The sequence below is a fragment of the Triturus cristatus genome, chromosome 1_1 (assembly GCF_964204655.1).
Source record: "Triturus cristatus chromosome 1_1, aTriCri1.1, whole genome shotgun sequence".
NCBI lineage: Eukaryota > Metazoa > Chordata > Amphibia > Caudata > Salamandridae > Triturus > Triturus cristatus.
The window spans coordinates 523,097,840-523,111,548 of record NC_140579.1 but is presented as its reverse complement, the minus strand read 5'-3'; positions in this window follow the sequence as shown (position 1 = coordinate 523,111,548).

The window sequence follows — 13,709 nt, the reverse complement described above, 5'->3', positions numbered from 1 at the left end:
CCCCATCCCCCTCCTCCCTATCCTCTGTTGTGTGAATCCATGGACTAGCCTCCTCCCTCCTGCCATGCATGGTCTGATGTGCTGCCACTGCCCTCAATTTAGTATGATGTACCAGTCCACTCCTCCTGCCCTCCATTGCCCAATTCTATGCCCCATATTGACCTCCTGCTTAAACTCTGTGCTTAGCTTGCTGCCCCTATTCTCCTTCCCCCTGCCCTCCGATGTCTTTGTGCATGCCCCTGCTCCATCCTTTTTGCCCACCATGTCCCATGGACCTGCCACTCCTATCTACTCTGAGTGTTCTGTTGAGCTGCCACTCCCCTCCCACCTGCCTAGCATTGTCAGATGACTGTAACCTGTCCCTGCCACCTCCACCCTGCCTGTCCACATGCCATGCCCCTATCCTCTTCCTTCTGTCCTACATGGTCCATTGTACTGCCACACCCTTCTGCCCTCCCTGGTCTGTTGTGCTGCAACTGCTCCTCCTGCCTGCCCCGTGTGGTCTGTTGTGAGGCCCCTTCCCCTGAACTTTCTTGTCTGTGCACAGGTCCTGACCCTCCCTTCTATCCTCCATCGTCCTTTGTGCATGCCCCTGCACCCTCCTTCTTGCCCATCATAGCCATTGTGCTGCCACTAACCCTCCCACTTGCCATGCATGGTCTTCTATGCTGCCATGGCCCCTCCCACCTTCCCTGTGTGGTCAGTTAGCTGCCCCTGACCCACTCCCACCTTCCCTCCATGGTCTGTGTGTATGCCATCACAGTCTCACTGTTGCTCTTCATGGTGTGTCTTGCTTCTAGTGCCCATCCTGCCTGACCTCCATGGCTATCTTGCTGCTCCTGCCCTGCCCCCTTGCCCCCAGCCCTCTGTTTACATGTGCAGACCCCTACTCCCTCCCTCCTGGCTTGTCTGTTCCATTGTAATGCCCCTGATACGTCCCTCCTGCCCTTTATGGTCTGTTATGCTGCAGCTTTCTCTCCTGTCTGTCCATTATGGTCAGCTAGCTACCATTGCCTCTTGCCCCTCTGTTCTCTGTTGTCCATGTGCATGGTCCTGTCCCCTCCCTCTTGCTTTCTATGGATTGTTGTGCTGCACTCCCGTCCTGCATGCCCTGTGTGGTGTATTATGCTGCTGCAAACCCTGATGCCTGCCCTGCAGGGTCAGTTTGGTGCACCTCTCCATGTCCCTCCTGTCCTCTGTTATCCAAGTCCATGTCCCTATCCCATTTCCTTCCATGATCCAATGTACCATACTTGCGAACATTTTGAACTTGGTAAGAGGGAGATTTTGAAAAAAAACTGGGGTATTGATTTTCCCCTTTGAGTTACATTGAAAAAGAGGATATTGTAGACAGGAGACAGATCAAATAAAGCCCATTTGAGCTTAAAAACATTGGACATTTCCTGGCTGAATCGGTCTGTTGGCATGTATGGTTGTACTACCATTGCCTCTTCCTTCTGCCCACAATGGTCTATTACATTGCCACAGCCTTGAAGGAGGGTAGATTTTGTATCACAGGGGGCCCCTGGCCCGTTCTGTCCACACCTGAAGTATGAGACCCTTGTCCTTGCCCTGCCAGCCGCATTTGTAGGCCGTATTAAATTGACCAGCGGGTCCTGTGTTGCTATATAATTATCCTGAGACATCCTTACCACTCAGCCAGCATAAAACCCCTGTGTAGGCCCTTCTGTTCAATATGTAGGCCTCTTTGTTAAATTGACCATAGCTCTGCAATTTTAGTGTATAGCAGTCTGAAGGCAGGTCTGCGAGGCCTTCTGCTCCAAACTAGTAGCCCCCACCCTACCCGAGTGCTCCGTGCTCGGTATCAAAGTTCAACATCCCCCTGAAGCTGTCGACATACAGTAGGCTGCATCCTGGACTGGTACTTGCTTCCTGGGCAGGTTTCCCGCTTTTAAGGAAGTGGCAACCGCAGAGCGTCAAGTTAGGAGAACTGAGGAGATTTTATACATGAATATATTGAATTCCCGTACAATACCCATTATTTTCTGCTTGCTCTATGGAACTTACGATAAGCGATTGGCCTGAGAGACTGACCTTTTCACCCAGTCCATTGTCAGCATTAAGTGGGTAAATGACGAAATGTCTGGTAAAATCTGCAGACGAAGCTTTTGGGTAGCATACGTAGGTATATGTAGCGTGCAAAGGAGCCCACAAAATGATATTAAAAGGGAGCACCCACAGATATCGACGGACTACCTCGCCGTCTGTATGTAGGTTAACAGGCTGTGCAGGTTTTCCCCAAGAGCTGGGAGCTCTTGTCTTCCTTTGCTTAAAATGTCTTGCTCTGCTTTGCTTGAAGTATCTTATTCTATTTTACCTATATGAAATGTCATGTTATGTTTAACCATTATTCTCTTTACTTTTGCATTTAAAAGATTTTGTATTGTAATTGCAGGAATGCTTGCTCTAAGAGTAAACGTGAGTGTTCCTAGGTAACATTTTCCTTGGTGTAACTTGTTTCTCATGATGCATTTATAGATGTGTTTTCTCTCTCTCTCTGTCAGTACATTAATTGAGATACAGAGAATATCATGACAGCTGTATGATTATCTGTATTCTGTATTTTGTACTTTATGTCTCTATTCTGCGGTTTCTTTGAAGTTGCATCTTCTCATTAAACTGCCATTGTATTCTGCCTCCAATTCCATGTCTCATATGTCTGTTTTCTTCATTTTTGGAGCAAGCGTTCCTAGGCACCCCGGCTCAAATTAAGGTGCCCCTTTTGTCCCTGACTCACTCTCCTGCTCAGTTCTGTGGTGGCTCCCGGGGCTCTGGGGACCGCCCCTAGCTTCCTTGACCCGTAATAGATCTTCCCTCCAACAGCCTCTCTTGCAAGTCCTGTATTGTTGGTTTGTTGCCCCTGCCCCCCTTTCCACTGCCCTCCATAGTCTGTTGTGCTTCCACGGCCCTTCCTGCCTGCTCAGTGTGGTTAAATTGTTGCCTTTGCACCCTCCTACCTGCCTTCAATTTTCAGAGTCCGTGCCCCTGGCCTCTGCCTCTCAACAGTATCCTAATGAACAACTAGATTGCTAACATTCTATATTTATTACAAAAGTGTAGAACGCCTGACATCATCTTGATGTAATCAAAACTGTAATACCTAGAGCATTTCCTTTAGAAATTACATATATGAGAGGGTCTTATTGGCATCACAATTATGGTTAGTGCTCTAAAAGACTGAAATAAGGACATATTTTCTGAGTTTTCAAATAGCGACAAAGCACTTTTAAATTATTTGTTATCTTTATGTTTTTTTATCCAGTTGACCACTTGATTAAATGTTGCACTTAGGGGAGAGGATGTGGTGTTACTTCCAGAACTGCAGACTTTGCAACTGGGGAACCAGGTTGAAGTTTCTGCTTCAGCTCGACATTCTGTGATTCTGGTCAAATCACTTAGTCTCCCCATGTCTACAACCAAAATGAATTTGTTCTTGTGTGATGTAACCAATGCTCATGTAAAGCACTACAATACCTGACAAGTCTGCACTATATAACACTGCAAAAACACAAAATAATAAGTGTTTTGCACACTTCTGTCATTGGGCTATATTTGGGCTATATCTGGGTGATTTTGGGCTACATTTGGGCTCTTTTGTCTCCGGTGGCCATCTTGGGAGATTTATTTGTTATGAAGTTTCCTAATTTCCTCATGTACTGCAGTCTCCTCAGTAGGAAATGCTTTCAGTTTTTTACTTTGATTCCATCATGAAGGTATTCAGATATGTCACACATTTGCCCTAAATTCTGAATGTTAGCACTCTAGTTGCTCATTAGATCACTGTAGTAAAACTACTGTTCACCATGGAAGTCTGCTCCTGGTATTAAAAGTGCATGTTTCAGTCTGCATGTCAGAATTTTTTAATGAAATAGAAGAGGATTTGAGAAGTCACTCAAAATGTGCCCTCATTTTCTTTCTTCAGCATTAATCATAATTTCTATGGCAAAATGAACCCCCTCATTGTGTTCCTTTTTAAATTAAATGTTTTAAGTGTTACCAGTTTATTCCAATCAAGATGGCTTCAGGTGTGCCATACTTTTGTCAAAATGAAGACAGTAAGCGCTCTAGTTGTTTTTAAGAACATTCTTGGACATTCTGTCATTGGGCTATACTTGGGCTACATCTGGGTGATATTTGGGCTACATTTGGGCTCTTTTGTCTCTGGTGGCCATCTTGGGAGACTTATTTGTTATGACGTTTCCTAATTTCCTCATTTACTGCAGTCTCCTCAGTAGGAAATACTTTCAGTTTTTTACTTTGATTCCATCAAGAAGGCATTCAGATGTGTCACACATTTGCCATAAAATCAGAATGTTAGCACTCTTTTTGCTCATTAGATCACTGTAGTAAAGCTACTGCTCACCAGGGAAAACTGCTGCTGGTATTGAAAGTGCATGTTTCAGTCTGCATGTCAGAATTTTTTAATGAAATAGAAGAGGATTTGAGAAGTCACTCAAAATGTGCCCTAATTTTTCTTTCTGCAGCACTAATCATACTTTTTATGGAAAAATGAACCTCCTCATTTTGTTCCTTTTTAAATTAAATGTTTTAAGAGTTACCACTTTAATCCAAGCAAGATGGCTTCAGGTGTGCCATACGTTTATCATAAGTAGGACGGTTAGCGCTCTAGTAGTTCTTTGGAACACTCTGGGAAGCTGCAGTAGAACACAAAGGAATCAACTGACAGTCTCTGCCCTTGTTGGATGTACATGTTTTACTGAGAATGTCAGACTTCATTCTCACATGACTGAGAAAGATAATGTGAATTTACAGTAAATAAGCTCTCAGTTTAGCTTATAGATCACCTTCCAAACCTCTGAGGTAAAAGCATGAGAAAATATTTTTCTCTCAATCATGATATCCCAGCAGAAGGCTTTTTCACATGGTGAAATCACCTTAGAACATACCACAATTCCTAAAATGAGTATGGTACCATCAACAAATGATTTATAATGTAACTAAAGTCTTAAAACCTTCTATTAACTGCAATGCTTTTTAATGAGGTGCTATCATGTATATTGGTCCCAAGATGGCTGCCAACACTTCTTGGATGAAGTGCTGACAGCCAATCAGATCTCAGGATGAGATGTGTGGTTAGGCTCCGCCCACATATATATGCTTTTAAATGCTATTTTCTCAGGAAATACTGAACAGATTTACACCAGACCTGCAAAAGGCACTTCCTTGACCTGAGGACTACCTCTCTGCCAAATTTCTAGTAATTCTGTTCAGCCGTTCGGGCTGTAGCCCTGTCTAAAGGTCCTATGGAAAAATGCATGGGAAAAACGCGTTTTGGGACCCCCCTTTTATCTTAGCCCCCGCTTGACGAATCCCCCCGAGACTTTCAGGGTAGGAGCGGAGCGTAGCGCTCCACCTATTTTGAAAAATTCGCGAGGATTCGTCGACCGGCGCCAAAGTTATTCAAAATAGAATGTTGCGGATTTCCTATGGAAACATGGTCCTAACTATAACTACCTACTGGCGACCGCCAGTAGGTAATATATATATATATATATATATATATATATATATATATATTACCTACTGGCGGCTGCCAGTAGGTAGTTATAGTTAGGACCTATTTTCCATAGGAAATCCGCAACATTCTATTCCCAATAAGTCTGGTGCCGGTTGACGAATCCTCGCAAAATTTTCCAAACTTTGGCCAGCTCTGCTCCGCTCCTACCCTGAAAGTTTTGTGGTGATTCGTCAAGCGGGGGCCGAGAAAAAAGGAACACGTTTTCCCCATGCAATTTCCCATAGGATCTGTTGTCGCAGCTACAGCCCGAACTGCTGAACGGAATGACACCAAATTTGGCAAAGAGGTAGTCCTCAGACTCGTGCCTTTTGCATATATGGTGTGAATGCATTCAGTAGTTCCTGAGAAAATTAGAGTTAAAAGTACATAAATATCTATGGCCGTGGAGGATCCGCGGACCGTACACGCACCGTACGCGCACCCTCCCCAAAATGAGCGCGCACCCTCCCGATCACGCGCTGAATGCTAATTGGCTGTCGAGTGTCTCTCTACATTCGAAACCAGGAACTGTTGGTGGCCATTTTCTGCCTCGGTAGAAGCGAGGCTGTATAAGCAAGGGGAATAAGTGTGTAAAACATATAATGGGGGCAGAGTGGAAATACTCTGACCCTCTAGAGGTGCTTAGGGGGTCTCAGAAGGACCCCCTGGGGCCCCCTTTTTAAAAAAAAAAAAAAAAAAGGCGAAATGCGCGCACGGTGCGCGCATCCTATCGCGTTGGGTGCGCGGATCCACGGATTTTTTTTTTAAAAAAAGACAAGAAACCTTTGGTTGTATGACTACTTTGTACACTGAAAGGTAGGGTTTATATTTCTGTTTTTTAAAGGTATGATTCTAATTGGTTAACAAAAACAGATTGTAAGGAACATTATATATGATTAGCTGATATGTTGAAAAGTGAAGCACACTTCCTCTCTTGTGTAGGAACATTGTGTGCTGAACTTCTGACCTGTGTGCTTAGTGCAGTGTTCCATGACCTGTTTCTATGGTAACAGGCAGAAGGGTTGAAATGTATTTCAGTTGGAAAGGGTTGAAATGTTTCACCAATAGAAATGTGTGTTTGCTTTTGAGTTTACGTGTGAAGGATTGTGATTTGATGTTTACATGTATATGTGTGGAAAATGAAAGGGAAACTTTTCCATTCTTTGTTTTTGCTGAGAGGTGCACAGTGCAGAGATTCTGTAAAAGAAAATATGGTGAGTGACTGATATACTTCTTAATCTACAAAAGAACTTGAAAGATGAGTTATTTAATTGTGAGGGGATGTATGTAGACTATTTTGATTTTAATCAGACTAATGTATTTCTCCTGCTAAAGTGTAGGGAGTACTTTTTTTCTCTACAATCTTATTGACAGTGTGTGTGCATGTAGAAACCATTCTGTGATAAGCATTTGTGTTTTTCATGTGTTTGCAGACAGATAACTGTGCTGTTTTTATATTTTGGTAGAATTAGAAACCAGTCATTTTTTTTTATGAATTTGTGAAATGAGTTATGTTATGTTTCTATACTAAAATGTAGTGCTACTTCTAGATGAAGAAATGTGTTTTGGTATAGTGCAAGGGATAGTGTTGTTTGTCTAGAATCACACAGTGAGTCTGTGTGCATTTGGGAACCACTGTGAGAGAAGTATTTGGTAACATTGTGTATTTGCTGACAGATAACTGTTTTAACCTGTCATGTTGTGAAGTTTTAGTAGTATTAGAAGACAGTTATGGCTTATGATTTGATTAAATGAGTCAGGCTTTGACAGAAAAGTGCAGTCCTGAAATATGTAGATTGTGTGCAGTTCCCTTACCACTGTAGTGAATGAGTTTTGGTAAACTCCTAGGGATAGTGGTGCTTGTCTAGAATCACAGTGTGAGTTAGTGTGTATTTGGGATCACTGTGAGAGAAGCATTTGGTGACATCATGTATTTGCTGACAGATAACTTTTTTAAAACCTGTCATGTTGTGAAATTTTAGTACCATTAGAATCCAGTCTTTGCTTATGTGTTGATTAAATGAGTCATGCTTTGACACTGATGTGCTGTACTTAAATATGTAGATTGTGTGCAGTACCATTAACTCTTCTAGACTAGTGAATGAGTTTTGGTAAACTCCTAGGATAGTGTTGATTGTCTAAAATCACACTGTGAGTCTGTGTGCATTCGGGTAAGGATTGTGAGAGAAGCATTTGGTAACATCGTGTATTTGCTGACAGATAACTGTTTTAAAACCGGTCATGTTGTCAAGTTTTAGTAGCATTAGAAGCCAGTCTTTGCTTATGCTTTTATTAAATGAGTCAGGCTTTGACACAAAAGTGCAATCCTGAAATATGAAGATTGTGTGCAGTTCCCTTACCACTTCCACAGTAGTGAATGATTTTTGGTAAACTCCTAGGTATAGTGGTTGTTGTCTAGAATCACTCTGTGAGTCTGTGTGCATTTGGGAACCACTGTGAGAGAAGCATTTGGTAACATTGTGTATTTTTTAGCAGATAACTCTTTTAAAACCTGTCATGTTGTCAAGTTTTAGTAGCATTAGAAGCTAGTCTTTGCTTATGCATTGATAACATGAGTCAGGGTGTGACACTAAGGTGCAGTACCATGTACTATTCTCTTCACTGTGGCAGAACTGAAAATTTAAAAGTTTTACCTAAGCATTGTCCTAGAAGTAGTCTGAATATTTAGTCAGTTTCTAAGTACCAAATAGATTGCTTCAAATGTCTATGCAGTATGCATGTAGTGTTCTAACATACTATACACTTGTCTTTTACACCTTCAATTCCCGAGTCAGTATCGATACACTTCCAGGAAACACCCTGTCACTCCCTTTGCAGTCCTCTAGTGACCCATTCAACACCATGTACTAATCCACTCACTGTGCCAAAACCCAAACACTTATAAATTCACCAAGACACTCTCTTTCCAGTACTCTAATGATTCAGTCACTGCCTAAGTATTCATGCACTGAGTCAGGCCTTAGCACATGGACTTCTTCAAACTCCTATCCACTATGCATGCAGTTCTCTAACCACCTACACACTTGTCTTTCACACCTTCAATTCCCCAGTCAGTATCCATACACTTCTAGCAAACACCCTGTCACTCCCCTTGCACTCCTCTAGTGACCTTATTAAGCATGATTCAGTCAGTACCCAAGTACTCATCCAGTGACCTAGGCCTTAGTATATGGACTGCTTCAAACCCCTATCCACTATGCATGCAGTCCTCTAACCACCTACACAATTGTCTTTCACACCTTCAATTCCCTAGTCAGTATCCATACACTTCCAGGAAACACCCTGTCACTCCCTTTGCAGTCTTCTAGTGCAAAAACTCAAACACTTATAAATTCACCAAGATACTATCTTTGCAGTACTCTAATCATTCAGTCAGTGCCTAAGTATTCATGCACTGAGCCAGGCCTTAGCACATGAACTGCTTCAAACCCCTATGCACTATGCATGCAGTCTTCTAACCACCTAGACACTTGTCTTTCACACTTTCAATTTCCTAGTCAGTATCCATACAGTCCAGCAAACATCTTGTCACTGCCTTTGCACTCCTCTAGTGACCCATTCAGTACCAAGTACTAATCCATTCCCTGTACGAAAAGCCTAGCACTTATAAATTCACCTAGGCACTCTCCTTGCTGTACTCTAATCATTCAGTCAGTACCCAAGTAGTCATTCAGTGAGCCAGGCCTTAGCACATGGGCTGCTTTAAATGCCTATGCAGTATGGATGCAGTCCTCTAATCACCTACACAGTTGTGTTTCACACCTTCAATTCCCTAGTTAGTATTCATACTCTTTTAGCAAACACCCTGTCACTCACCCAGTGTGTCTCCTTATAGTACTGTAATCATTTAGTCAGTTAGCATGTAGAGTTTTAGTGAGGTAGGCTTTAGGGCATGAACTGCTTCAAAGTAGTATGCACTATGCATGTAGTGTTTTAACCATTGTCACACTTGTGGTTCAGGGACATAGTTTCTTAGTCAGTATTTATATAAAATGTGTTTGTACAGTAATGGAATAGTATAATTTTGAAAGTTATTAATATACATTTATTTGTGATTCTTTTTTACAGCTACAGAACAGGAGTGTTTCTCATCCATTTGCACTCTTCTTGTGCAAGATTGTTTGGATGAAGGGTTCTTAGGTGTTTCATCATACTTGTGACAAGAAACCTTTGGTTGTATGACTACTTTGTACACTGAAAGGTAGGGTTTATATTTCTGTTTTTTAAAGGTATGATTCTTATTGGTTAACAAAAACAGATTGTAAGGAACATTATATATGATTAGCTGATATGTTGAAAAGTGAAGCACACTTCCTCTCTTGTGTAGGAACATTGTGTGCTGAACTACTGACCTGTGTGCTTAGTGCAGTGTTCCATGACCTGTTTCTATGGTAACAGGCAGAAGGGTTGAAATGTATTTCAGTTGGAAAGGGTTGAAATGTTTCACCAATAGAAATGTGTGTTTGCTTTTGAGTTTACGTGTGAAGGATTGTGATTTGATGTTTACATGTATATGTGTGGAAAATGAAAGGGAAACTTTTCCATTCTTTGTTTTTGCTGAGAGGTGCACAGTGCAGAGATTCTGTAAAAGAAAATATGGTGAGTGACTGATATACTTCTTAATCTACAAAAGAACTTGAAAGATGAGTTATTTAATTGTGAGGGGATGTATGTAGACTATTTTGATTTTAATCAGACTAATTTATTTCTCCTGCTAAAGTGTAGGGAGTACTTTTTTTCTCTACAATCTTATTGACAGTGTGTGTGCATGTAGAAACCATTCTGTGATAAGCATTTGTGTTTTTCATGTGTTTGCAGACAGATAACTGTGCTGTTTTTATATTTTGGTAGAATTAGAAACCAGTCATTTTTTTATGAATTTGTGAAATGAGTTATGTTATGTTTCTATACTAAAATGTAGTACTACTTCTAGATGAAGAAATGTGTTTTGGTATAGTGCAAGGGATAGTGTTGTTTGTCTAGAATCACACAGTGAGTCTGTGTGCATTTGGGAACCACTGTGAGAGAAGTATTTGGTAACATCGTGTATTTGCTGACAGATAACTGTTTTAACCTGTCATGTTGTGAAGTTTTAGTAGTATTAGAAGACAGTTATGGCTTATGATTTGATTAAATGAGTCAGGCTTTGACAGAAAAGTGCAGTCCTGAAATATATAGATTGTGTGCAGTTCCCTTACCACTGTAGTGAATGAGTTTTGGTAAACTCCTAGGGATAGTGGTGCTTGTCTAGAATCACAGTGTGAGTTAGTGTGTATTTGGGATCACTGTGAGAGAAGCATTTGGTGACATCATGTATTTGCTGACAGATAACTTTTTTAAAACCTGTCATGTTGTGAAATTTTAGTACCATTAGAATCCAGTCTTTGCTTATGTGTTGATTAAATGAGTCATGCTTTGACACTGATGTGCTGTACTTAAATATGTAGATTGTGTGCAGTACCATTAACTCTTCTAGACTAGTGAATGAGTTTTGGTAAACTCCTAGGATAGTGTTGATTGTCTAAAATCACACTGTGAGTCTGTGTGCATTCGGGTAAGGATTGTGAGAGAAGCATTTGGTAACATCGTGTATTTGCTGACAGATAACTGTTTTAAAACCGGTCATGTTGTCAAGTTTTAGTAGCATTAGAAGCCAGTCTTTGCTTATGCTTTTATTAAATGAGTCAGGCTTTGACACAAAAGTGCAATCCTGAAATATGAAGATTGTGTGCAGTTTCCTTACCACTTCCACAGTAGTGAATGATTTTTGGTAAACTCCTAGGTATAGTGGTTGTTGTCTAGAATCACTCTGTGAGTCTGTGTGCATTTGGGAACCACTGTGAGAGAAGCATTTGGTAACATTGTGTATTTTTTAGCAGATAACTCTTTTAAAACCTGTCATGTTGTCAAGTTTTAGTAGCATTAGAAGCTAGTCTTTGCTTATGCATTGATAACATGAGTCAGGGTGTGACACTAAGGTGCAGTACCATGTACTATTCTCTTCACTGTGGCAGAACTGAAAATTTAAAAGTTTTACCTAAGCATTGTCCTAGAAGTAGTCTGAATATTTAGTCAGTTTCTAAGTACCAAATAGATTGCTTCAAATGTCTATGCAGTATGCATGTAGTGTTCTAACATACTATACACTTGTCTTTTACACCTTCAATTCCCGAGTCAGTATCGATACACTTCCAGGAAACACCCTGTCACTCCCTTTGCAGTCCTCTAGTGACCCATTCAACACCATGTACTAATCCACTCACTGTGCCAAAACCCAAACACTTATAAATTCACCAAGACACTCTCTTTCCAGCACTCTAATGATTCAGTCACTGCCTAAGTATTCATGCACTGAGTCAAGCCTTAGCACATGGACTTCTTCAAACTCCTATCCACTATGCATGCAGTTCTCTAACCACCTACACACTTGTCTTTTACACCTTCAATTCCCCAGTCAGTATCCATACACTTCTAGCAAACACCCTGTCACTCCCCTTGCACTCCTCTAGTGACCTTATTAAGCATGATTCAGTCAGTACCCAAGTACTCATCCAGTGACCTAGGCCTTAGTATATGGACTGCTTCAAACCCCTATCCACTATGCATGCAGTCCTCTAACCACCTACACAATTGTCTTTCACACCTTCAATTCCCTAGTCAGTATCCATACACTTCCAGGAAACACCCTGTCACTCCCTTTGCAGTCTTCTAGTGCAAAAACTCAAACACTTATAAATTCACCAAGATACTATCTTTGCAGTACTCTAATCATTCAGTCAGTGCCTAAGTATTCATGCACTGAGCCAGGCCTTAGCACATGAACTGCTTCAAACCCCTATGCACTATGCATGCAGTCTTCTAACCACCTAGACACTTGTCTTTCACACTTTCAATTTCCTAGTCAGTATCCATACAGTCCAGCAAACATCTTGTCACTGCCTTTGCACTCCTCTAGTGACCCATTCAGTACCAAGTACTAATCCATTCCCTGTACGAAAAGCCTAGCACTTATAAATTCACCTAGGCACTCTCGTTGCTGTACTCTAATCATTCAGTCAGTACCCAAGTAGTCATTCAGTGAGCCAGGCCTTAGCACATGGGCTGCTTTAAATGCCTATGCAGTATGGATGCAGTCCTCTAATCACCTACACAGTTGTGTTTCACACCTTCAATTCCCTAGTTAGTATTCATACTCTTCTAGCAAACACCCTGTCACTCACCCAGTGTGTCTCCTTATAGTACTGTAATCATTTAGTCAGTTAGCATGTAGAGTTTTAGTGAGGTAGGCTTTAGGGCATGAACTGCTTCAAAGTAGTATGCACTATGCATGTAGTGTTTTAACCATTGTCACACTTGTGGTTCAGGGACATAGTTTCTTAGTCAGTATTTATATAAAATGTGTTTGTACAGTAATGGAATAGTATAATTTTGAAAGTTATTAATATACATTTATTTGTGATTCTTTTTTACAGCTACAGAACAGGAGTGTTTCTCATCCGTTTGCACTCTTCTCGTGCAAGATTGTTTGGATGAAGGGTCCTTAGGTGTTTCATCATACTTGCTGTGCCGCATGAGTATTTTTTGTTAGGATCCCCTCGTAACAGAACTCTTTTGAAAATCTTGTGCATGAGAAAGGTGGTATTGGTCTTTGTTTGCCCCTCGAGAAAAGTAGAACATTTCCACATCACTGAAGGAAAACGTTGTGGGCGTGGTATATCCTCCAAAAATTCAACTTTAGATTTGGAGAATTTTTTATAGCGACATCATTTACAGTTTTTGTAAGTTAAAGTTAAAAGATTTTGTTAGCTGTGTGCATTTTAGATTTCTGTGATTTGTATTTTGAGAATGACATGTTTTTTTTTTTTTAACAATCTTTGAGATTGTGTTTTTTTTGCCCGCTGTTAAGTGATGAGTACGATTGAAATCACTATTTTTAGTGAAATTTTATATATTATGAGAACAGCAAAGGCAGTGCATTGCGGGGGCGCGAGTTATAGTTAGCTGAACTAACTATAACGGGGGAATTTCAAGGGTTTTGTACAAGGGAAATGTCCATTTAACTATAACGTCCCTGAAACCTATGGGTTTTTTTGTGAAAATATATACAGGTCGGAGCAAGATCCAAGGCGGTGAGTGGTGTGCAGTTTGG